Source organism: Schistocerca cancellata, chromosome 6 (genome assembly GCF_023864275.1).
Source record: "Schistocerca cancellata isolate TAMUIC-IGC-003103 chromosome 6, iqSchCanc2.1, whole genome shotgun sequence".
Lineage (NCBI taxonomy): Eukaryota > Metazoa > Arthropoda > Insecta > Orthoptera > Acrididae > Schistocerca > Schistocerca cancellata.
This window is the reverse complement of record NC_064631.1, coordinates 696,754,528-696,780,234: the sequence shown is the minus strand read 5'-3', so window position 1 is coordinate 696,780,234 and position 25,707 is coordinate 696,754,528.

The window sequence follows — 25,707 nt, the reverse complement described above, 5'->3', positions numbered from 1 at the left end:
ATACCTTGACCAGCAAGGTCGCTGGACCTTTCCCTAATTGAGAACGTCTGGAGCATCACGGGAAGGGTTCTCCAGCCATCTAGAGAGATTGATGACGTGACGCATAATTGGACAGAAGTCGGCAACACAGCTCTCGGGATATCTAACAACTCTATCAGTCAATGCCAAGGTGAATAACTGCTTCCATAAGGACCAGAGGTCGACTAACACGTTATTGACTTCCTAGTTTTGTGAAGCTCCTTCACTTGAACAAATTATCCCAAAAATCTGAAATTCCACATGCACCCACCACTTCCATTTCCGTCCCATTCTAACAATTCCTTTGTAATGCGCCTTTCCTTCTTTCTATTTGGAGTTCATGTTATTTTCTTTGCTGTTGAAATCTGTCCTTTAATGCAACACCTGTTTGAGATAAACTCTTGGGTAAAAATAACATAGCGCTGATACTCTGAGTCATAGTATGTATGTCACCAAGTAATAGTACGTTGCAGTATTAGTAGCTTTTCAAAAATCAGGCAACATGGAAAGCCAGGTCATCCGCGCATAATGTTTCCAATGGATCAAGTGTAGAAATTGTAGGTGTGTTTGTTTCATCGATTATTTTTCTTCACACTTTCTATTTCTTTGATGTGATCCGCGTCGATTCTTAGACAGGTGTTTCTTTTTCAAGGAACGTTGCAGTACTCAAAATGCTATAGGATTCTGCTGTAGATGTCTGTAATTACCGATGATCATCATTTATCCCTTCTTAAAACTGGTATGGTGTTTTGGAATTTTCCAGTTAAGCGTGAATATCTTTTGCATGGTAGAAGCTCGAGGAAAGATGGCTTAATATGTTTGGCAATAAGATGGAGAAGGTGTGAGAAGTTTGTCACATGTAATACAAAAACAAGGAAGAATGCTCTAGTATATCATAATACGAGATTGAAGTACGTGCACAGAGATCATCATAGACGTAAAACTGAAATTCTCTCAAGGCCACAGTGCGACATATGACACATAGAACACAGAACAACTACCTATATATACCTTAATGTTGTTTAATATGTCGAAGGAAAAAAGTGCTCTGTTATGTTATTATACCCGAAACACTTATCATTTCATTGGAATACTAATTGTGAAGCGAAGCGCTTTCACATCGCTCCTATCACTTGTTAGGACGATATCGTTATAGGCATGAGTCATCGACAGATGTCACCAGCTGACATGGACCTGAGTTACAGAGCTGCACGTAGTTCTGCTAGTAGGCGGCAGAGGTCAGCAGTTGACGGACAGTGCTAGAAGTCGTAGTCAAAACAATGTTGTAAAGTTATGTTTGATCAATATTTTATGTATTTGCATGATTATAATTGTTTTATATGTACAGTAATTAGCAGTGTGAGTGTTTTATGAGTGAAGAAGAACAGAAGTAAATGGAAATTGTTTTGTTTATTCACGAAGTACCAGTTAAACTATACAGGGGATTTACTATAATTAAATGTGCAGTCAGTTTATGGTACTAATAAATCGTGAGTAGAACACAAATTAATCGGTAATTTCAGAAGGAGTAATTTTATATTTGATAATTTTCTAAATTTATTTATTTAGCAATTGCCATAGAAAGATGAAGTAAAGCGCGGGTTAGCGCGGGATAATACTGATATCAGCCAATCAGAAAAACGCAGGCTCGCGCCAATCTATGATGGGAACAAAGCCTTTGGTGTGATCTAGAGTGGTGGGGGCTGAGGGTTCGATCTAGTAACATCTCATTGAAAGCAGCTCCGACGAAAGTACCGTAAAATCGCGGAAAAATGCTAATTACGAGTTCGCGAAGTAGTACAAAGTGTATTTAAGTGAACGGTTGTAATGTCTCTTGCAGCGGTCTCTCCGCGATATTTTCAGAAATTTTATAAATTATATAACTCAGTACATATCTTGAAATATCTCTTCTTATCTTACCGATTATCAATGCAAAGTAGTTTCGAGCCCAATTATTCCTTGGAGCGTCCTTTTACTCCATGGAATAGCTTGTCTGCTATCTATGTTTTCTCTTGGGGAAAAGAATAGAGGACTTCTAACCGATTAGTGGTGAAAGAGGGAGGATGTATATGTATGTATTGTTGGGCTAGTAGCCATCTTGATGAGATTCTGTACGAGAAGGAATTTAATACATGAACTAAACTAAAGTAAGTGTGTTCGCGTATTATTTAACTGATTATTATTGACAGTGTCTGCTTACTACGCTGTGTTGCACGGGATCAGTGGGGAACGTCTGATTTACACTGGACGAACCTGCCGTTTTATTTGCTCAAGATATCCAGTTACTTCAAATAAATAGGCTAACACGGTCTTACCAGCAGATCTCCGGTCTTCCCCATGTGATCACCGAAAGTTAATAATTATTACAAATGTTTCCAGGAGATCGACTGACAATTTTTCGTCGCACTGAGACTTCGAAATGGCTTCACAGCCTTATGGAATTTAAGTCAAGCTCAATTTAATCATGATAGAACAGTATTGAACTGTGTAAATGTGATAAGCCTGCTTTGTGAATGAAAATTCCCTTAACATACGCATGTTTTTACTATCCTGATCAGTGAAGCTAAATCAGGCCGGTGTGAGAGAGGTTTTTAAATTTTAGTTCCAACGAAAGTACTGTAAAATCACGGAAAAATGCTAATTACGAGTTCGCGAAGTAGTACAAAGTGTATTTAAGTGAACGGTATAGTGGAAGTCGTGTGGAATTTCGGACAGAACATCAAAATTATTGCTTTTGACTGTTAGTTAATACCACGTGGCGTGCTGTGCGATCTAAGACTGGAACAGGTATTACATGTAGAGCAGAGTGCACAACATTTGAGCGAGCATTTTCATAACTAAACGATCCGGTGAACTCAGTTAACTTCGGTAATGGGTGAAAATACCATAAACTGGCTACGTGTGTGATTGTGGTGTGCGTGTGAACTTTACATTGTGTTGCCACTTAGTACGGACTTGGCAGTATTAACTGTGATCTTTATCGTCAAAATAGATCTGAAAATTTACATAGCCAAGTTGAAACTTTTATTTCAGTAGTTAGCCACATCCCGTTTACCGGACAATTCTGTGTATGTTGTGACCTGCAGTAGACAGTAGTGGTCTAGTATTTTTTACTACAGTTTTTAGCTAGACAAAGGAACATTGCTGGACACTGGCAGGGCAGTAAAACTGTAACGTGCCGCGTCGCAATCGCTACTCTGCTTTTATTTATTTATTAAATCTCCTCCGCCTTTCTTTCGCACGTTATATGATGTTTGGATGTGGCAGGAATCTTCTTGGTTACTGATGGAGCGATAACTATAATTAATTATAATTATAATGGGCCACTGACAATTTATGAAAATACACACGCGAGCACCATATGGCGTTTGCTGGCTAGCCCGCACCCCCTTGGTTTCTGACAAAATATGAGCGTAGCGGTTTTTGGGCCCAGATAATGGGGCGCAGCGGTTGCTCCCGAGTGATGCCTACGCGGAGCGGTCGACGCGTATCATTCATTCATTCATTCATCATGTTCCATATGTACCATTAAAAAGGATAACCTTCAATAATGTGAAATAACCAAGGCACGCGTTAGCAAAACAAAAGAAAATCATAGATACTTAATTTGTATATTACACCAACACCAAAAATACTACACAGATCACTGCTATTCACGCTTATGTCACCTACATGTACAGGGTTATTACAAATGATTGAGGCGATTTCACAGCTCTACAATAACTTTATTATTTGAGATATTTTCACAATGCCTTGCACACACATACAAAAACTCAAAAAGTTTTTTTAGGCATTCACAAATGTTCGATATATGCCCCTTTAGTGATTCGGCAGACATCAAGCCGATAACAAGTTCCTCCCGCACTCGGCGCTGCATGTCTCCATCAATGAGTTCGAAAGCATCGTTGATGCGAGCTCGCAGTTCTGGCACGTTTCGTGGTAGAGGAGGTTTAAACACTGAATCTTTCACACAACCCCCCAGAAAGAAATCGCATGGGGTTAAGTCGGGAGAGCGTGGAGGCCATGACATGAATTGCTGATCATGATCTCCACCACGACCGATCCATCGGTTTTCCAATCTCCTGTTTAAGAAATGCCCAACGTCATGATGGAAGTGCGGTGGAGCACCATCCTGTTGAAAGATGAAGTCGGCGCTGTCGGTCTCCAGTTCTGGCATGAGCCAATATTCCGCGGGCTACGCGTGTAACTTGCCCGCACGCGTTCAACCGTTTCTTCGCTCACTGCACGCCGACCCGTTGATTTCCCCTTACAGAGGCATCCAGAAGCTTTAAACTGCGCATACCATCGCCGCATGGAGTTAGCAGTTGGTGGATCTTTGTTGAACTTCGACCTGAAGTGTCGTTGCACTGTTATGACTGACTGATGTGAGTGCATTTCAAGCACGACATACGCTTTCTCGGCTCCTATCGCCATTTTGTCTCACTGCGCTCTCGAGCGCTCTGACGGCAGAAACCTGAAGTGAGTTTTTCTACGTATCTGTAGTGTGCCGTGACCATATGTCAATGAATGGAGCTACGGTGAGTTTATGAAATCGCTTCAATCATTTGTAATAGCCCTGTAGAAGAGTAACTTAAAAAAGTAAGCTGATAATTTGAAAAAAAAGTCGCCTCCTCAGTTATAGCATACATTGCTATTTATCTTCTATGCGTAACCTAATATTTGCTTGACTATAATGGTGTTTCCCACAGAAAATATGTACTCTCATCTGTAATTATGGAGAACTGTTTACAAAACATTACTAATTGTAGCGTAGCCTTACAACGAAGACTGATACTTGCCCTGTATCTAATAGAACTTTAAAGCATATAAATCTACATATCCCGATAATTTGAACGGAGACATCCCAGTGGGGTTCTTTTGAAACGGCTGTGATTCCCTATTTCCTGTTTTATTTTGTAACGAAGCTTGTGGAATATTTTCTTAGCAGACAGCACAACTCCATTGCGAAACCTTTCCGCTTATGTGGCTGAACCTGACCTCTGGTGTCTCCTAGCCTACAGTGGCATGGGACTTTACTTTTTAGTTCATTTACATTAAGTGAACTGTCCCAAAAGATAATTCCACGTGACAACAGGGAGAGAGAATATGTAAAATAAACGACGACTTTTCTCGTTAGGCCAACACAATGGGAGACGCGTTGACTTCAATTTAACTTATCCCACGAAATCCGAACGAATTTTGTGCTGTGTATTTATTAAGCGTACAGCCGTTAAGTGCCCGCATCATGTGCTACCTGGTCAACATTCCTGTTTCACTAATCTCAGTATGAGGCATTGTGAGATTAGTACTTAAACTGTTGGATGTGAACCACTTGCAAGCATGTTCAGTTACCGTCTGAGTTTTGTCTGCTAATGTTCAGTTTGTGCCATTGAGTAATACGCTTTTGCCTTCAAAATATTAGAATTTTTAACAACTCTTTAAAGTCATTGGAAGATCATCAATATACGTAAAGAACAACTTCTGGCCTTGTGGAAATTGAGATGATACGTTTTCCCATTCTGAGGTTACTTTCATGCCTATGACTCTATATGTCAGTGAAACTCTCTACTTTCTGTTGCGAATGTAAGACTCCATCCATGCGTGAGTGATGCAATCGGTGTCATAACACTCCATTTTCCCAAGTAGATTTTTGTGACCCACGCGATCAAAGTCTTTTTAAACGTCACACAATATACCAGTTGGGAAATTCTTATAATTTAACTGTGTGAGGACTTCTGAGACCGTTCTATGGCTGTGTCTGTGAAGAATACCTAACGAAAGTCAGACTAGCAGACTGCTGATGAGTTCTGATCAGTTAAATGAGACAGTATTTTATCACTGGGCACTTTCTTAACAAATTTTAGAAAAGATTCGAAATTCTGTTGTTGGTCTTTAACTGCTGGTGATTTGTTTGTCTCCAGTTTTGTAGACTGGTTACAAAGGTAGCCTCAGGGAAAACCTATTAATTAATTTCAAAACTTCGGTACTCTGCTAGAAACATCGTCCTAGCTATCATTAATACCAACACTTTTTGATGTCGTGTGAGTTTTATAATTTATAATCAGTTGTATTTTTGAAAGTAATGTCTTTCGGTGGTGCAAGCACCATCTGCGAAAGTAAATATAATGCATCGGTCAATGGTTGTATATCAGTAGGCATTGAGGCTGCCACTTCAGGAAGTAATCACTGAATTTTGGTGACCAACGATTTGAACGTGTCACCGTCTCCGCTACAGCAGCTTCCTGATGATGGCTCAATTCCGTACTGGTCAAAGTTTTAGTTTCATAGTTAACAATGTACCAAATAGAGTTTCTCTTATCTCTGAAGACTTTTTAAGCATACTACATGAATTTTGTTTTCAGAGGGACAGAATGGAGTTTCAAATCACAGCTATAGATTGCCCCCTGAATTGGACAGTCCTCTCTCTCCGTAGCACAAGATACTTTATTCAAAGGAGTTGCCAATCACCTATTTTCTCTTTTGTTTAAATTTTTCCTTTTTGTTTTAGGCGCAATCGACATGCTCACTTCTTACTGTATATACAGGCCACAACAATTTCTAAGGGGCAGTTTTGTTTCTCTTTAGTACTTTCGTTCAGTTCAATATCTCTAGGAGCTGTTGCTCTTACTGCTCTTAAATATTTTAATTATTCGTGTTTTGCTGATGTCTCGCTCTAGCTCTATCATAAAGAATCACACATACAGTACACATACACTAACTTGTAATAATGAGAGACACAGGAACCAAAGTTCACTTACTTATCAGGAGGAATTGTTTCTCCCTTCAACAGCTGCCGTTAGAAGGTTTCATTATTTGTTGGCCCAAAATTTTTATTTTCAATATAAAATAAACTATGATTTTGGTATGTATTCAAAGATTGCCTTTAATATACCGAAATTTCCTGAAGTTGTAAAAGGAAGGAAAAAATAATGTTTTATCTTCCGTTTGTACTATCACCTTTTATCGTTTGAACTCCAGTTTAGCAGATGTAAGTGTATATCAATATTTGTGCGATAAAGATTCTGTAAATCTATCTGTTGCGTCCGCTCCGTTATTTATTCAAGACATGACCTTGTCTTTTAATCGCTTGTGCTATTTCCTGCACATGTTACAGGAAAAATCAGTCGAGGTTGGCTGTGTATTGTTCGGAGAGGAACGATCGTACATATTAGGTGTCCTCTCGTAAACTACTCTTCAGTTAAGTGCCTGAACTATCCTGAGATGTTCATTCCGATCATTTCTCGATTTTTTGCAATATTTTATAATTAAAACTGCGCAGGTCTGGTCGGATTCCGTTTCAGAACAATGTCGTCTGCCAAGCTATTCAATGGCCTAATACCACGCAGATCTGCAAATAAATACAAAGAGGGTGGAGTTGATATCGGTAAATTATTGTATTAAACCAGACAACTTTCCTGTGACGCATTATATTGTGCACATTTTAGTAAAATCATTCGTCCTCTACCATTACCTCCTTTCTGCGTAATCGTGGTGTAGATTTAATTTAGTTATTTCGTAAAATTCAGTGTGGTTTGAAACATGCGTTCAGGCGTCGGTCGCAACCTACAGCTATGATAATGTAACACACCAGTTTAAATTCTGAATACTGTTTTTGGAACACCACGTATATTTTGAGTACGAGAAAATGCATCTTAAATATACGTAGCGTGATTTGATCCAAATACGCAGAAAAAAGTTAATTATTATTAATGGAAATGTTAGGCTCTCTTTCAACAAATGACAATGTGACGTAACCTGCAAGTAACCCATTGATAACATAGTGGATGAAATGATTTATTTTCCCAGCAAATTAATCTAATGTTAAACAGAAAGAAGGAATGGTACAAACACTTGGTAAAACTGAAATAATTGCAAAGAAATTCTTTAACTTTTATGTCTTTAAGAACTGAGCTAACTTTTAATTCTTTGAATTAACTAAACGTATTTTAAACCGGAGGTGAAGCTTCATTTAAGCCTTGCAGTGTTAAATCTGTCAGTATGTTTTGTAATCAAAAATATCAACTAATTTTACTATTGAAAACTGAGCGTAGAAAATGATAAAAGCTTTTAGGATTATTTCCCTTTGCGAGTGAAGCTCCCAAACACGGAAATATTCTTTAGTACACGTAATGTCGGACTCAGCGCCACCGAAACATTCGAAGCCAAGATGGACAATCGACAGTAGTATTGTTATCTTTAAATAAATTTCACATGCAGGGAGAAGTATTTTTGAATGGAAAAATAAGATATTTTCAGTTACCAATATAGTGTCAATTTGAAGCTCATACAATTGTACAGACTGTGAGTTATACATACATCGAGCAACAGGCGGGAGAGAACAAAACGGGCGAAAAACAGAAGACACACAAGGGAGAGCTAGATGACTCTTGAGTATATTTATTGCACTTGAAGCTCCATGCTTTCATGGAACGCATTGAAATATCGTACTCCTTCTATCTTATATTAATATTTATCACAAAATATAATCAGACTCGACAAAATAACTCATAATATTACAGGCATTATTTTCTCGGTTTACATTACATTCATATCAGTTAAATAAATGGAATCATACATTAGAGAGATTCCAGTTGACGCCACAATCATCAGCTAACTTTCCCTCCATGTTGTGCCAGTTCTACTGCTTCTGAATTGCCCTATTATTAAATTCTTCATTATTAAATTCCTGCCACGGTATAGAGTAATGCCTCATCTGGTATTCATTTAAAGACAGGGGAGCGGGGGTGGTTGGGGTGGGGTTGGGGAGGGGGGAATAATTCATCTGGCAACCAAAACGTAAGGCACCAAAAATTGTCTGAGGATATCTATTGTTGTTTATGATTACATATTATGCCTTTCGCGTTTCATATTAATAATATGCTGGAACGATATTTTAAACTACTGCCCACTAAAACTGCTACACCAACAAGAAATGCAGATGATACATGGGTATTCATTGGACACATATATTATAGTAGAACTGACATGTGATTACATTTTTAACGCAATTTAGGTGCATAGATCCTGAGAAATCAGTGCCAGAACAACCACCTCTGGCAGTAATAAGGGCCTTGATACGCCTGGGCATTGAGTCAAACAGAGCTTGGATGGCATGTACAGGTACAGCTGCCCATTCAGCTTCAACACGATACCACAGTTCATCAAGAGTAGTGACTGGCGTATTGTGAGGAGCCAGTTGCTCGGCCACCATTGACCAGACGTTTTCAGTTGGTGAGAGATCTGGATAACGTGCTGGCCAGGGCAGCAGTCGAACATTTTCTGTATCCACAAAGGCCCGTACAGGACCTGCAACACGCGGTCGTGCATTATCCTGCTGAAATGTATGGTTTCGCAGGGTTCGAATGAAGGGTAGAGCCACGGATCGGAACACAAGTGAAATGTAGCGTCCACTGTTGAAAGTGCCGTCAATGCGAACAAGAGATGACCGAGGCGTGCGACCAATGGCACCCCATACCATCACGACGGGTGATACGCCAGTATGGCGATGACGAATACACGCTTCCAATGTGCGTTCACCGCGATGTCGGCAAACACGAATGCGACCATCATGATGCTGTAAACAGAACCTGGATTCATCCGAAAAAACGACTTTTTGCCATTCGTGCACCCAGGTTCATCGTTGAGTACACCATCGCAGGCGCTCTGTCTGTGATGCAGCGTCAAAGGTAACCGCATCCATTGTCTCCGAGCTGATAGCCCATGCTGCTGCAAACGTCGTCGAACTGTTCGTGCAGATGGTTGTTGTCTTGCAAACGTCCCCATCTGTTGACTCAGGGATCGAGACGTGCCTGCACGATCCGTTACAGCGGATAAGGTGCCTGTCATCTCGACTGCTCCTGATACGAGGCCGTTGGGATCCAGCACGGCGTTCTGTATTACCCTCCTGAACTCACCGATTCGATATTCTGCTAATTGTCATTGGATCTCGACCAACGCGATCACCAATGTCGCGATACGATAAACCGCAATCGTGATAGGCTACAATCCGACCTTTATCAAAGTCGGAAACGGTACACATTTCTTCTCCTTACAAGAGGCATCACAACAACGTTTCACCAGGCAACGCCGGTCAACTGCTATTTGTGTAAGAGAAATCGGTTGGAAACTTTTCTCACATCTGCACTTTGGAGGTGTCGCTGCCGGCGCCAACCTTGTGTGAATGCTCTGAAAAGCTAATCATTTGTATATAACAACATCTTCTTCTTGTCGGTTAAATTTCGCGTCTGTGGCACGTCATCTTCGTGGTGTAGCAATTTTAATGACCAGCAGTGTATAATCTCTGAAGGAACACCGATGGGTGCAACATGTATTAAGAAAAATGTATAAACAGGAAATTGTACTGTATGATATCTGGAAGCGGTAACTCCGTTTTTATGAACCCCGACGGAACCAAAAATCACAAGGAGTGAACTCTGACGACTTGGGAGGACAAAAGCAATGTATAAGATTTTATTTTCAACCTATTCCAACCCAACATTGTGTAATAGTGTCGTTGTGGTATCGCCGCACGTCAAGATGAGTGTAAGGTGAGGCGCCGTCATGCACTGAAGTGAAAGTACTGGTATCTTCGTGAAATTGAGGAAACGATCAATTTTGGAACATTGGCAGGTATGAAAACTCTGTCACAGTGTCATCCACAAAAACGGAAGTTCGGTAAAATTTGTGACCAGAAACAGCACACAACATATTCAGTTTTACATTAGAAAGAAAACAGCCCTCGGTCACTATTTCTAACGAATTAACCGGGTTTCAACACTGCTAGGAGTGTCATCCTCAGATATTAAATCAAAGAATGGTCTATAACATGGTCACAGAATTATGACTAAATACGTATGATACAGAGTATAAGTACAAAATCACCGTCAAAGACTGGCAGTAGTTACATGTCATTTATAAAATAATAAATATGCCAAAAGGGCCTTAGTCACAAAGATATTTAAGATAAAACATTGTGATGGCGAACCACTAAGGGCTGCTCGTTACTTGCGAGGTTTCACAATGATTTTGTACTAACGCTCTGTATCATACGTCTTTAGTCGTAATTCTGAGATCATGTTATAGAACATTCTTCGATTTAAATTCTGAGGAAGACACTCCTAGCATTGTTGAAACCCGGTTCATTCGTTATAAATAGTTACCGAGGGATGTTTTATTTCAATTGTAATTAATCACCGTCTCTGAACGTGCAGCCATGTACAAAATTTTGACATTCAGTTTTTGTACGACGACACCACAATTTTGATGATGATGATGATGATGATGATGATGATGATGATGATGATGTTGATGGTGATGATGAGGTCCCATATTCCGAGGAGCGTAGGGTACGATGCGGGAGACCCGCATCGCCGTACTAGGCAAGGTCCTAGCGGAGGTGGTTTGCCATTACCTTCCTCCGACCATAATGTGTATGAATGATGATGATGAAGACGACACAACAACACCAAGTCATCTCGAGGCAGGATAAATCCCTGACCCCGCCGGGAATCGAACCTGGGACCCCGTGCGCGGTCTAACAACCCTACCACAACGAAGGTCAAAAGTTAATAATGATTTGTAGTGTTGCTCACGTTGCTAAATATTGCAAAAAAATGGTTCAAATGGCTCTGAGCACTATGGGACTTAACTTCTAAGGTCATCAGTCCCCTAGAACTTAGAACTACTGAAACCTAACTAACCTAAGGACATCACACACATCCATGCCCGAGGCAGGATTCGAACCTGCGGCCGTACCGGCCGCGCGGTTCCAGACTGTAGCGCCTTTAACCGCTTGGCCACCACGGCCGGCTAAATATTGCATTTTCGGGCAACAACAAAGCTATATTATGTGGCAGGTGTCATTAGAGCACAGTTAATAAAGTCATTTCATGAAATAACGAATAAACTAGGCACTCATCTTTTCCTGTTTCCAACACTGGTCTCGTTGTGAACTCATGGCTCAATCGTCGAAAGTCTACGTGGTGATGATTCCAAGCTCGGATGCAAAGAGGCCTAGGTGTTATTCTGCAATATTCAAAAGTTTTATAGATGTGTTTCATAAACCATTCTTGAAGATTAACTTTTGCAAGTTAGCACAATGGTGATGTAAAATAGTAATCAGCACTCTGAATTTAGGTTACACTTCTTTTTTATTACTTTCGTTGCAATATCACGTAACCCACAAAACATCACTTCAAAATATAAAACATACTTGAAAATATATTTCTCACTGTTAAAGTTCACATTTTATAAACTGACAGCAATTTGCGTCTTTTCAACATGACGTCCAAGACTTGACTCTCTAATAACCGCTCACGCGCCCAAGAATCAGAGTGACAAGTAAGTCAAAGATCATAGTGACAAAAGAAAGAATACAGATAAGAATAATATCATTGCAATATAAACATATCGATGTGTCAAAGTACGTCTACATTAATGAAATCAAATCTGAATGTTGTCTCAAACTACTTTACAGAAACAAAGTAGAATATTGCTGGTATCTAGAGGTTGAGGTGAGGTGCCGCAATGGTTGCGTAATTCAAGTACCATTACAGCGGGAAGCGAGAACGCTACTGCAAGACCACGAGCTGCGGACCACAATTTTATGTCTCCCAAAGTCTTACGATATGGCGGTTAATTTACTAGGTATATGAAACGTCGATTCGTGGGAAAAGTAGTCCGAAAAAAGTGTTCTCTGTCATATTCTGGAGATCTAAAATGCGAAATTCGTACCTTCTGTGGTGGCCGCCGGGACGTAGTTGCTGCAGTAGCTGCAACTTTTGAGGCTCCATATACAAGCATCGTTTCAGAACACGCCACACCGTTGTTTCATAAAGTTGAAGTTCCTGACCTGCCCGTCTCGCGGACTTGAGACGGCACCGTGTGAACGCAGTTCGGAATGCTTGACATTTCCAACACATATTCGTGGCCGACCAGTGTCCATCCCTTTGCATATGCAACCAGCATCCAAGAATTTTGTCTGTCAGTCATAAATGTGCCTGTTCTGAGGCAGCTACTTGCCGAATTGACGGCGGAATGCACATTCCACTTGAACAATGCATTGCCTTGCTGCAAATTGCAATACACAAAATTATTTCTCTGATGGTGTAGTAGACATGTTGTTACAAACAGACAACAGGACAGCAGTGGCAAAACTTTCAACCTTCCTCTACCCAGCGATATGCGCAATGTGTTTCTATCTTTTGTAGTTTGTCAATAATAAATAACTGAAACCTGTTTTGTTTTTTGTTGAATCACCCTGTATTGCATGTTACTAAATATTTTCGGGCTGTCTACCGAGGCTCGTATAGAGTGTGAAAAGTATTTAAACCGACAAACTGTGGCAAGTTGCAGGGGACATCAAAAGAAAAATTTTTCTCAAATGTCAATTTTTCCAATGAGAAGAATTTAAACCGGTAGAGGAAGATTTCTCTGGCGGAAAATTGATTAAACCAACAAACCCTTTTCCATTTTTTTGTGATCAAGAGACAACATATTAACAAAACCCAATTTCAATTACCGTACATTTTAAAAAATACCTCCATTGACAAGTAAACAAAGGTTACACCGTCGGATCATGTTCTGTCTGACACGGGCAAACACCACAGGAGTTTCCTGAATTGTTCCTGCTGGTGCTACTATCTGGGCAACCAGATCCTCTTCTGATGCGACAGGAGTTGCGTAAACAAGGTTGTGCATCTCTCCCCACACAAAAAAGTCCAGAGGGGACATATCTGGGGATCGAGCAGGCCATGGTACAGGACCACCTCTGCCAATCCACGTTTCTGGGAACCGTCGGTCCAAGAATCGACGCACATGATCAGTGAAATGTGCCGGCGCCCCGTCATGTTGGAACCACATGCGTTGTCTTGTAGGGAGCGGGACGTCTTCCAGCAATTCTGGCAATGCTCTGGCGAGAGAGTTGTAATAGTGCCTGCCATTTAATGGCCTAGGTAGCATATAAGGCCCAATTAAGCGGTGCCAACAACACCGACCCACACATTAACGAAGAACCGCTCTTGATGAGCGCTAGTAACTGTGGCATGTGGGTTATCCTCACTCCAAAAATGCGAATTGTGCGTGTTGAAGACTCCATCACATCAGAACGTTGCTTCATCAGTAAACAACACAGAGGATGGAAATGTAGGATGCATCTCACACTGATCCAGGTACCACTGAGAAAACTGTGCCTGGGTGGATAATCAAATGGTTCCAGGTTGTGGACACATTGTAAGTGAAATGGACGTATCAATTTTTCTCGAAGGACAGTTCATACATTCGTCTGATTCGTCCCCGAGTTACGTGCAGTGCTGATTGAAGGATCCCGCTCCACATGCTGCAAGACAGCTTCCTCAAATTGCAGAGTTCTTACCGTGCGACGGAATCCCTGTCCAGGTAATCTGCTGACCCGGTCTCACGCAGACATTGGTACACAGCAGCGAAGGTCGTATGATGCGGGATACGGCTTAGGACATTGTTGTTGATAAACCCGCTGTGCAGCTCGTCCGTTGTGGTGCGTTACGTATTACGCACCAACGATATTAGTGTAGTCACTCCAGGTGTATCGCTCCATTAGTAAACAGAGACAATGCACTACTACACTGGTCGACAGCAGTTGGCTACAACTGAAGATCGTAATACGTTCTCTAACTACTGAAGAGCGTAATACGGCTTCCACAGGTTTAAAGGATCCTCATAGGAAAAAATGACATATTGATTGATTGATTATTTTTATTGTTGTAGAGACCTCAGAGATCATCTGAGGCATTACAAAAGTCAATATTACATAGTGCAAATGTTACACAAATAATTACAAAAACAAGAAAGTATTACGCAATATAAATGTTGCACAAATAATAATGGTACGTTCACACAAAACCAAAACAGAGAAATTTCTGGTACAAATTGATATTAGGTAGTATATTTAGCCAATTACAGACTTACTCATATATAGAAGCATATACAAACTCATCACGAAGTGTAGTCATACCATATTCTTTGTCTCCCTTAAAAATTCATCAATTTCATAAATGCTGAGCTCAAGAAGAAATTCTTTTACTTTTTTTTTTTTTTTGAATTGTTGAATTGGAAGATCCCTGATATGTTGGGGTATGGCATTAAAAAATTTTATGGACTTGTATAAGAAGCACTTTTGTGTTTTCTTATAGTTACATCGGAAAGAAACTAGGTCCTGCTTGTTTCTTGTGTTATAATTGTATTGCATGTCATACTGTCGATAACTTGGACAGTTTTCCTTAATATGCATTACACACTGTAGTATAAATATTGACGGCAGGGTCATAATCATAAATTTTTAAAGCTTGGCCTACTGTGAGCTCTGGGTGCCAAGCTACATATCAGTCTTTTTGCCTTATTTTGTAGTCTGAAGACATTAGCTGCCTTACTTTGATGTCCCGACAGTATTGTACCATAGGAAATGTGACTGTGTATTAAAGCAAAATAAACCACTTTAAGTACTGGCACGTTTAGACAAAGACGCAGCTTCCATAGAGCAAATATTCCTTTGCTAATGCTGCTTCCCACATTTTCTATATGGCTAGTCCAGGATAATTTTGAATCAATTGAGATTCCAAGGAAATTAACAGCATTTGAGCTCTGCTCAAGTTCAGTGTTATTATTCGGTGATACATATAGGTCTTGTATTTTTTTTCGGTTGACACAAAGGGAATTAGCTTTACACCAATTTTCAACTTTGACAGTGCACTGGTCTGCTTCATATTTCACCTTCTGTGCTGTTTCTGCAGTTATACAGACTGCAAGATCATGTGCAAGTAAGTAAGTCCTAGTTGACGGCCAAACTATGTTACATGGTAGGTCATTTATATAAATAATAAATAGAATTGGGCCAAGTACAGAAACTTGTGGGACACCCATGCCCACAGGTGGAGGAGGAGGATATTAGTGTTTAACGTCCCGTCGACAACGAGGTCATTAGAGACGGAGCGCAAGCTCAGGTGAGGGAAGGATGGGGAAGGAAACGGCCGTGCCCTTTCAAAGGAATCATCCCGGAATTTGCCTGAAGCGATTTAGGGAAATCACGGAAAACCTAAATGAGAATGGCCGGAGACGGGATTGACATGCCTACAGGTAAGTAATCTGATTCTGCACCACTAAAAACCACCTTCTGCACTCTGTTACTTGGATTTTATCAATTCCAGACCACTTCCTATAAGGGAAAAATATTTGTTTTGATGTCCCCTGCAACCTCCAAGAGTTTGTCGTTTTAAATACTTTTCACCCTGTATATTTTTACGCCTTCTCACTACTTTCTCTTAACAAACGGGCCATTGCTTGATTAGGCTATCTCGCAGAAGATTACTAGTGCTGCAGGTCAACGCGGTCACCCTGCCAGGCCACAGCTATCGGCTGGCGCATCCTTATCTGGCACGGGACGCGGCGGGAGGCGACCTATCTGGCCATCTGGGCGGAGGAAACAGCTGATGAGGCGTGCTGCGGCCTGGCCAATGGCCGCGCCCCTCGTGGCACCTTTTGTCACGGCACGCGCCATCGAGCACGCGCCGCGGCAAGGGCGGCGCCCGCCACGCCGTGCAGGACCACAGGGGGGGGGGGGGGGGAGGGCGGGTCCACAGACAGGTCCTCATACCTGTACTTACTCCTCTGAATCTGACACACGTTACATTTCAGTCAACCCAACAGAGGTCTGTCTTTTTAGATTCCGTTCTCACTGTCCTTAGCAGTTTGAAGTGTCTCGCCACTGTGTATATATATGTGTATAAGTCTGTAAAGAATATTTCCGAACTCCCAATATTTATACAGGGTTATTACAAATGATTGAAGCGATTTCACAGCTCTACAATAACTTTATTATTTGAGATATTTTCACAATGCTTTGCATACACATACAAAGCTCAAAAAGTTTTTTTAGGCGTTCACAAATGTTCTATATGTGCCCCTTTAGTGATTCGGCAGACATCAAGCCGATAATCAAGTTCCTCCCACACTCGGCGCAGCATGTCCCCATCAATGAGTTAGAAAGCATCGTTGATGCGATCTCGCAGTTCTGGCACGTTTCTTGGTAGAGGAGGTTTAAACACTGAATCTTTCACATAACCCCACAGAAAGAAGTCGCATGGGGTTAAGTCGGGAGAGCGTGGAGGCCATGACATGAATTGCTGATCGTGATCTCCACCACCACCGATCCATCGGTTTCCCAATCTCCTGTTTAAGAAATGCCGACCATCATGATGGAAGTGCGGTGGAGCGCCATCCAGTTGCAAGAAGAAGTCGGCGCTGTCGGTCTCCATTTGTGGCATGAGCCTATTTTCCAGCATGTCCAGATACACGTGTCCTGTAACGTTTTTTTCGCAGAAGAAAAAGGGGCCGTAAACTTTAAACCGTGAGATTGCACAAAACACGTTAACTTTTGGTGAATTCCGAATTTGCTGCACGAATGCGTGAGGATTCTCTACCGCCCAGATTCGGACATTGTGTCTGTTCACTTCACCATTAATAAAAAATGTTGCTTCATCACTGAAATCAAGTTTCGCACTGAACGCATCCTCTTCCATGAGCTGTTGCAACCGCGCCGAAAATTCAAAGCGTTTGCCTTTGTCATCGGGTTTCAGGGCTTGTAGCAATTGTAAACGGTAAGGCTTCTGTTTTAGTCTTTTCCGTAATATTTTCCAAACCGTCGGCTGTGGTACGTTTAGCTCCCTGCTTGCTTTATTCGTCGACTTCCGCGCGCTACGCGTGAAACTTGCCCGCAATCGTTCAACCGTTTCTTCGCTCACTGCAGGCCGACCCGTTTATTTCCCCTTACAGAGGTATCCAGAAGCTTCAAACTGCGCATACCATCGCCGAATGGATTTAGCAGTTGGTGGATCTTTGTTGAACTTTGTCCTGAAGTGTCGTTGCACTGTTATGACTGACTGATGTGAGTGCATTTCAAGCACGACATACGGTTTCTCGGCTCCTGTCGCCATTTTGTCTCACTGCGCTCTCGAGCGCTCTGGCGGCAGAAACCTGAAGTGCGACTTCAGCCGAACATAACTTTATGAGTTTTTCTACGTATCTGTAGTGTGTCGTGACCATATATCAATGAATGGAGCTACAGTGTATTTATGAAATCGCTTCAATCGTTTGTAATAGCCCTGTAAGATAACAAGTGTGTGACGCAGTTGCTAGATTCGTTGCTGCTGCTACAATGGTAGGTTATCAAGATTTAAGTGTGTGTGTACGTGGTTTTATACTGGTGTTATAAAAATGGTTCAGATGGCCCTGAGCACTATGGGACTTAACTGCTGTGGTCATCAGTCCCCTAGAACTTAGAACTACTTAAACCTAACTAACCTAAGGACATCACACACATCCATTCCCGAGGCAGGATTCGAACCTGCGAGCGTGGCGGTCACGCGGTTCCAGACTGAAGTGCCTTTAACCGCACGGCCACACTGATTGGTGTTATAGTCGGCGCACGAGCGATGGGTCACAGCACATCCGAATTGGCGATGAAGTTGGGATATTTCCGTACGAAAATTTCACTAGTGTACAGTGAGTATCAGGTATCCAGTAAAACATCAAATCTCCGACATCGCTGCGGCCGGAGGAAAATCCTGGAAGGACGGGACCAACGATGCGTCGGGAGAATCGTTCAACGTGAAAGAAGTGCAACCCTTCCCAAAATTGCTGCCGATTTCATTGCTGGGTCATCAACAAGTGTCCGCATGCGAACGGTAAAACGATACTACATTGACATGGGCTTTCGGAGCCGAAGGCCCACTCGTGTACCATCGATGACTGAACGACACAAAGCCTTACGCCTCGCCTGGGCCTATCGACAGTGACATTGGGCTGTTGGTGACTAGAAACATGTTACCTGGTCGTACTACTGTCGTTTCAAATTGTTTGGATCGGATGGACGTGTACGGTTATGGAGAACACCTGATGAATCCATGGACCATGCATGTAAGCAGGGGCTGTTGAAGCTGGTGGAGGCTCTGTAATGGTGTGGGCGTGTGCAGTAGGAGTGATATGGGACCCCTGATACGTCGAGATACGACTCTGACACGTGACACGTATGTCAGCATCCTGTCTGATCCCCTGCATCGATTCGTATCCATTGTGCATTCCGAAGGACTTGCGCAATTCCAGCAGGACAATGGGACACTCCACACGTCCAGAATTGCTACACAGTTTCTCCAAGGGTGAGTTTAGATAATTCCGCTGTGCACCAAACTCCCCAGACATCAACATTATTGACTACATCTGGGAAGTCATGCAATTGCTGTTCAGAAGAGAACTCCACCCCGTCGGATAAATGGACAGACCTGCAGGACTCATGGTGTCAGTTACTTCCAGCACTATTTCAGACATTATTCGAGACCATGCCACATCGTGTTGCGGCAATTATATATATATATATATATATATATATATATATATATATATATATATATATATATATATATATATGATCATGTCCGGGCCAAATATTTCACCAATTAAGCGTCAAATAAGAAACTACAATGAACGAAAATTGTCTGCCTTGAAGGGGGAAACCAGATGGCGCTATGGTCGGCCAGCTAGATGGCGCTGCCTAGGTCAAACGGATATCAACCGAGTTTTTTTAAAATAGGATCCCCATTTTATTACATATTCGTGTAGTACGTAAATAAACATGAATGTTTTAGTTGGACCACTTTTATCGCTTTGTGATAGATGGCGCTGTACTAGTCACAGACACATGGCTCGCAATTTTTTTTTAAATCTTATGGGACTTAATTGCTACAGGTACCTTTCTGAATTTATCATTTCTGAGAAGGCATGCTGTTACTGCGTGATTACCTGTAAATACCAAATTAATGCAAGAAATGGTCCAAATGTTGTCCGTCAACCTCAACGTATTTGGCAATACGTGTAACGACATTCCTCTCAACAGCGAGTGGTTCGCCTTCCGTAATGTTCGCACATGCACTGACAATGCGCTGACGCATGTTGTCAGGCGTAGTCGGTGGATCACGATAGAAAGTGTCCTTCAACTTTCCCTACAGAAACAAATCCGGGGACATCAGATCCGGTGAACGTGCAGGCCACGGTATGGTGCTTCGATGACCAATCCACCTTGTAAGTAGGCTGTTTATGTTTTCTTATTGGCAACGTTACGTAGCGCTCTGTATGAAAATCACTGGCTGTGCTGTGTGCAGTATGTGGCTAGTTTGCATTGTTGTCTGCCATTGTAGTGTTAGGCAGCGGCAGCTGGATGTGATCAGCGCGTAGCGTTGCGCAGTTAGAGGTGAGCCGCCAGCAGTGGTGGATGTGAGGAGAGAGATGGCGGAGTTTTGAAATTACATGTATTATGACTAGTGATGATATTCAGGTAAATACATTGTTTGTTCTCCATTAAAATCTTTCATTTGCTAACTATCCCTATCCGTAGTTAGTGCCTTCTGTAGTTTGAATCTTTTATTTAGCTGGCAGTAGTGGCGCTCGCTGTATTGCAGTAGTTCAAGTAATGAAGATTTTTGTGAGGTAAGTTATTTGTGAAAGGTATAGTTTAATGTTACTCAGGGCCATTCTTTTGCAGGGATCTTTGATAGTCAGATTGCGTTGCGCTAAATAATATTGTGTGTCAGGTTAAGCACAGTCTTGAATAATTTTTCAAAAGGGACGTTTCATATGTCGACCCTTAGCCGAGGATACCTCACTGGAATCTTCTGATTTTCTCATGTAGTTTGTTTATTTAGTGTAGCTTTTGTTTATTGCAAGCGGGTAATTATAGAGAGAATTTCCTTGGTAGTTGTGGTTTTTCATTGTTGCACAGTAAAACAGTTGTGGCATGCATGTAGATTTGCACCAAGTATTTCGCAGCTGCGCTTGCAATTGACTAGATATTATTTTCAGTTCTATGTTAATGTGTTCTCTTATTTTTGCTCTTCAAATTGTGTCTTTTTGTGTTATCGTGTGAAATATTGTGACAATAATGACGTGTGAAAAACGTAACTCTAGGCTCCAAAGTAAACTGGGAAATGACAGTGAAGACGAAAGCAGTGTGTTAACGCCACCGAGTAATGAATGAACTAATGTTCAAAGTAGTAATTTGGTAATTGTACATAGGGAAATGGAGTGGGCTGCAAACAATGGTGTAGACAGTGAAACAATTAGTGGACAGGGAAGCATTATCGATCGATCGGTCGGCAACAGCTTGCCTCAGGAATCCGAAATGACAGGACACAATCTTGCAAATACTGTAGATTCAGGTTTTGCGTCCTCACCCTTTTCTCAAATAAGTCAAGACACATTTTCTGCTTGTCAAAATGTGAATGTTGCCGGTGCAAATTCACTGCGAAAAGCACTGAGGAACATGTTTCAGACACCAGTGCATTGTTATTACAGTTAATGCAACAAATGGGACAAAAGCTTCAAAAGTTAGACACAATGGAACAAAATCAGAGACAAACACAGCAACAGTTAGACACAATGGAACAAAAGCTTCAAAAGTTAGACTCAGTGGAACATACGCTTGAAAAAACACGTGAAGATTTAACTACTGAGTTACATAAAATCGAATCGAAATGTCAAAAGGTCTGTAATGACGTAAAAACACAAATTTGTGATCATTTTCAACCTTTTTTTTGCGGCTTGAAAATGCATTACAGAATCACGAAGCAGCCATAAAAGAACTGCAAACCATTGTTCATGAAAATCATGAGACCCTGCAAGCTAAAATTGACTCAGTTGCATCTACCGATTCGGTTACGCAACTTGCAAAAACTCAAGAAAACTTAAAGGATACAGTAGATACTCTGAAAATTGGTTCAGAAAGACACACTGAGGAAATGTGTTCAGTATCGGAGAAAGTAGCCGAACTTTCGGATCAGGTCACTAACTTATCTACGAAGGTAGATGATAATCTGAATGACACAAAACCGGTAGTCTTTAATGACACAGAAGAGTGTGAACAAATTAGGAAACTGAAACAAAATCTGAATCAAATCAATACACAGTACAAAAGAGAAATCCGGGAAGTACAAGATCAGCTTACACAGGTAATACAAGAATTACGTATTTCAGAGGACACTCGCGCCCCAATACGGGAAGAGGGACATAGAAATACGGAAAAGCCACAAAATAATAGCACAGGCATTTCGGCAATTATGAAAGAAATTGGAAAGATACACCGAATTTTGAGATGGAACCGCCGACACGACGTAACAATGACCGATATGCTACTCGCCGACACGATGATTTTGACTATAAGCTGTTCATTACTACACGTAAATTCAAAACGTTTAAGAATTCTCCCAACGACATTCATCCACAAGCATGGCTCCATCAACTCTCTCATTGTTTCCCTCCTAACTGGTCATTAGAGCACAGGTTAGAATTTATGTGTGGCTACTTAGAGAATGAACCAGCTGTAAGAATGCGATCGGTCATTCACGATTGCCACAGTGAAGGAGAATTTTACCATGCCTTCCTCTCAGCATATTGGTCACAAGCTACACAAGACCGAGTAAAACATAGCAGCATGATAATGAAACACTTTGAACAATCTGAATTTTCCAGTCTTGCCAAATATTTTGAAGACATGTTGAATAAGAATCAGTATCTTTCAAACCCATACAGCCCCTCAGAACTCATCCGCATTTGCTTAATCAAACTGCCTGAACATTTACGGCATATTATTTTGGCAGGACGTTGCAAAGACGACATTGAAGCTTTTCAGGGACTCTTACAAGAATTAGAAATTGACACAGACAGTCGCCGGATGCGAAAACAGGAAAACAATCACTACAGGTCACATACGTCACAATTCCGTGACGACAGAAACAATAACTGGACACGACAAGGCTACTCTCACAACACAAATCGTGACCAAAACAGACAATACCCGTATGACAGCCACTGGCAGAATAATAGTTACAGAGAAAGATCGCATTTCCGTAGTAATGAATATGACAGAGATAACCATAGAAACAGACAATATGGTAATCAGAACTATTATTATCAAGGGAGACAGAATAATTTCAGACGCAACAGTTCAGCGCGCAGATACGATTCAGGGAGAAATTCTCCACCACGTGACCGACAAGAAAGAAATGTGTAAACTACCGACAAAACGACAGACCTGAGTTCCATCAGAACTGGCGAGCTTTAAACAGAGCTGAGCCCTCTTGGCAAGGCGAATTTGTGGAAGTTAGGCCTCCCAATCCCAGTGACGACGCGCGGCAACAAAGAGACAGACAATGACTTGCACCGCAGGCATACACGTGCGCCGGCTGGCTCCGAGAAATATAACATTATATCTGGTACTGCTAATGAGATTTTAATGCAACATTTTGGTGTACTTGAAAATACATTCTGAATTAAAGTACTTTCTGTGAGATACCAGATGACACAGTGATTAGTTTATGTAACAGCTACACGATTTTATTACGACGCTACTAATGAGTGACAATTTACAATGTTGCTTTTGCGGTGTTTCTGTTTTATGTCTCCACAGTTTTATGTATTATTCTGGAAAGTAAAACATGTTTTAGTAGTAACTTTTGTGGTATAGCTACAATGAGACAGCCTTTTCCGTAGCACAACCATACGTTACAGTACAGTAATTTCTTCATCACAGCAATAAGCGTAATAACTAAGAAATCTATACGCAAAGCATTTCACTTTTGTTTATCATGAGGTAAGTACATTGGCTTCTGCAGAACTTAGCTTTCGGAGGAAAATAACTACGACACTTCCACAGAGATTATCTTACAAGATGCATATTTAGCGCTACAGGACACGCATTTGAGTGCTTAATTTAGTACTTAAACCATTTATTTTTCAAGATTTTTGAAATACTAAGAAAGTTTTCTGTGATACATTTCATTCCATTGCTGTAATCTGTAACACCTGAGGGTATAATTACATTAAATCTCAGGGGGGTACACGCCTACTTTGTGTACCATGTGTTTGGCAAGCACAAGGAGCCCTAGCTAATATGGTATTTGCTTATACAATTTAACACATTGGTACCATATTTCTCTAAAACATAAATTACACAGCTATCTGATCATTTAACTGAGAGATAAACATGTTTTATACTACGTCAGTGACAGATGTTTACGCAATTACACAGTTGGGTAACTTCACACTCATGAAATTGTACTTTGTCTGTACTTTGTGAACTGGTCATATTTTTTCGGAACCATTGTGATACTACGAGAGCTTTGAATGATGTATTTGGTAAGGGAGCATGATTTTAAATTACGTTTGAGGTAGATGACACTATTGAAATGAGCAGAGAATATTTTTATGGTTTGAAATTATTGCACAAAGCTACGACTTTTTTGAGATTTGACTGAGGTGTTATGATGTTATTTTTACAACGACGATGTGTATTATGCTGTTGAGGTATGTTTATGTCAATAAGATGACGCTACCATATATGAGGAATGTGATTACATGTTTATATGTATATGAATAATGAATAGAAGTGAGGAACTCTTGACTTGTGAAAAAGGATGTTGGAAACCAAGAATCGTACTTTAAGAGTTATGAAATGTGTGTAAATGCGTGAATGTATCACAATGCAGGCGAAAATTTTTTGGACACTGTCATATCAATAGCATTTTGTTTCTATAGATTTGTAATGCAAATTCTTGACCTGTGAAATATTTTGTATATGAGACTGTCACTGTAGCGGAAACTGCTGTCGTAAATATTTCCGTAAGAAAGTTAAGTGACCACCTGCACGTAATGCATTGTGAGCGGCCAGGTGTGCCAGCCGCCTTGAGAAAAAACCATTAGGGTGTGCATTTCAGAGGCAGAGGTGGAAAAATAAAAGGGGACCATTAACCTCGCTATTGACATGTCTTTGTAGAAAGCATCGCAATATAACACGCTCATTACTTGAAAACATTTGATTACTCGTACTTTGTGCTAATTACTGAAATGCTTATGAACTGATGGGAAATATTCAAACATCTGCACACCTGATTATGACAAGTGTCTTTCTACGAGAGTTGAGAGCTATTGACTTACGAAATGCCACATAGCTATTGAATGATGTTTTTTTGCTTTGGTTTGCGTAATTGCTTATTCCATTTGATACCTGTTTTCCAGCTGTGTTACAGCATTAGTTTTCTAAAATAAACTTAGATGCATTTGCTAATGTGAACACTTTCTGTCAACAGATCTATTAAATAATAATTTTGTAATCCACATTCTTCGAAAAAGGAGCTCTTGGAATACAAAGAACAATAAGAAGGGATTAGTAACAGTAATTGTATACATAATATTGTTTTCAAGTACATGGTAATATTTTTTTTTACAATCAGTTGTTGTGGTGCACCACTTAAATTACATAGACATTAAGATGTGAATATACATTTCCCTTATCTGCATTGTTGTTTTTACTGTAATATTTTTTCTGCTTAAGCTTTGTCATGTTTAGGTATAAGTTGCTGCTGTTTGCCAGGCATAGTGTTGTTGAATTTGACTTTGTATTATTCTGTTAAGCCAGTTTCACTAATGATTTATTTTTATTATTTGCTGCACATTGCCTTAGATTAGTTGTAATATTACAATTGCTTGGCTAATTTCTTAATGCTGCTTGCTTCGCAAATCTGCGTTTTTTTCATTGCTGTTTATATTAATTGTTTTATGTGATGCTGCATTGCCTCGTCCCTTGGTATATACACTCCTGGAAATTGAAATAAGAAC